Below are 2,175 nucleotides of genomic sequence, written 5' to 3'. Positions count from 1 at the left end.
AAAGTTTCAACAAACTTTTATAATTACTTCAGTTTTGTTATTTTGTGTGATCATCATGCTGCAGTTATTAGGTTGTATTAGCTTGAATATTTGACTGTATAAGTGGTCTTGTTACATTGTGTGCTCATGCTGCAGTTGTTACATTGTATTTACACGAACATTTGGCTGTGTAAGTTACTTTGTAAATTTGTACGCATATGCTGAATTTATTACATTGTATTCACTTGAATATTTGGCTGCGCAAGTGGCAGTGTTATTTTGTGTGCTCTTGCTACAGTTATTAACGGGTGATGCGGAAGTTATCGGACAAATCCTAATTTCATTATTTGAGCATAATAATTAGTTTTTGTGGTTTTATGCGTAGGCATAAACGTTCTATAAAATATAAACTTTATTATTTGAAACACAATTATTTAAAATGAGGTTAAATGCAGCTGAACGAGAATCTTTTCAAAAACGACTAAAAATATTTTTTGTAAATAAACCTAATATATAAAAAAAAAAAAAATCGTAAATCATTTTGAAAAGGAAGGATTTGCTCAAAGTACAATATATGATAACCTAAAAAGACTTGAAACTGTTCAATCGTTTTCTGATAGAAAGCAACCTTGTCGTCCGACATCCTGGACTAGAGAAAAGAAAGCCGAATTAATGAGACTTGTCAACAATCGAAAAGGGGTCAGTCAGAGAAAATTGGGTATTAAATTCGGTGTAAATCAATCGACAATTGGTCGTCAGTTAAAAAAAATGAATATTAAATATAGAAAACGTGAAAAGACTCCAAAATACACTATAGAACAACAAGTAAAGGCAAAGAAAAGAAGCAGGAAACTAGTTAACCAACTCTATAACACAAAATCGCTTCTAGTCATCGATGACGAAAAATACTTTTGTTTTGCAGGGGACAACATGCCTGGAAATTCTGGATACTACACAAACAACAAAAAGACATGCCCAGAAAGTGTTCGTTTTATAGGAAAGGAGAAATTTCCAAAAAAATTATTAATGTGGATAGCCATATCTGACTGTGGTATGTCCGAGCCATTGTTTCGCACTTCCAAGGCTGTAGCGATCAATTCATCAATTCATCAATTCAATCAATTCATCAATTTTAGAAAAACGACTTCTTCCATTTATTCACAAGTATCATGGAGACTTTAACTATTTAATTTGGCCAGATTTAGCAAGTTCTCATTATTCTAAAGATTCTCTAAATTGGATGGACCAATATGTCTATTACGTTGATAAAGAATCCAATCCCCAAATGTGCCTCAAGCACGACCAATTGAAAATTTTTGGGGACATTTGGCACAGAAGGTTTACGAGGGAGATTGGCAAGCTTCAACAGAGCAAGTTTTGATTGATTGCATTAAACTAAAACTACAAGAAATTGATTTAAACTTTTTACAGTCGCATATGAAAGGCGTCAGAGCAAAATTGAGATCAATTGCAGATGGTGGTGTTTTTTCATATAAAAAATAATATATTTTTATTAAAAGATAAATGCTTTATTTAAAAAAAATATAATAGTAGTTTGTTTTTTCATTTATAAATAAGTTATTGACGTTTTTATTTTGTCCGATAACTTCCGCATCACCCGTTATTTTTATTTTATTTATTTATATATTTGTTAAACACCCACTATATATTACAAGTAAGGTAAATAAAAAGTTTCAAAAAAAATCTCTAGGATCTAGGAATTTTATTTTCAAGAATATCCTTGAAGATTGTTCTTTGTTCTTTTGAGTTCCAGTACTCAACTGCACATTTTAGGATTTTAAGATCCGTTTCAGGAATTATATTTTTTAAACCAGTAATTTTTATTTTTTCTTCGTGTTGCATTAGTTTCTCTATATTTAATTTATGACTATTGCACAGAGCCTTGACGCTATCTACAAAAGGTCGTGGACCTGATTCATTGTTCAACTGCGACTTAAGAATATCAAATGTCATTTTATTTTTCAACAGGCGAATAAATAAGTTTATCTTATTTTGTTGCGTAATTATAGATATATCTTCAATACAAAATAGGGGATGTATATAATTTTTACTATGTTTTGAAACGTTTAGTAGTGACTTCAGTGCAATTCTTCCTACTATATCAAGCTTTTGCAATAACATTTCTTTATGGTCGCAAAGCACAAGACCATACGTTAGTGTTGGAACAGCTAAAGT

The sequence above is a fragment of the Hydra vulgaris genome, chromosome 09 (assembly GCF_038396675.1).
Source record: "Hydra vulgaris chromosome 09, alternate assembly HydraT2T_AEP".
Classification (NCBI taxonomy): Eukaryota; Metazoa; Cnidaria; class Hydrozoa; order Anthoathecata; family Hydridae; genus Hydra; species Hydra vulgaris.
This window is presented reverse-complemented; position numbering follows the sequence as displayed.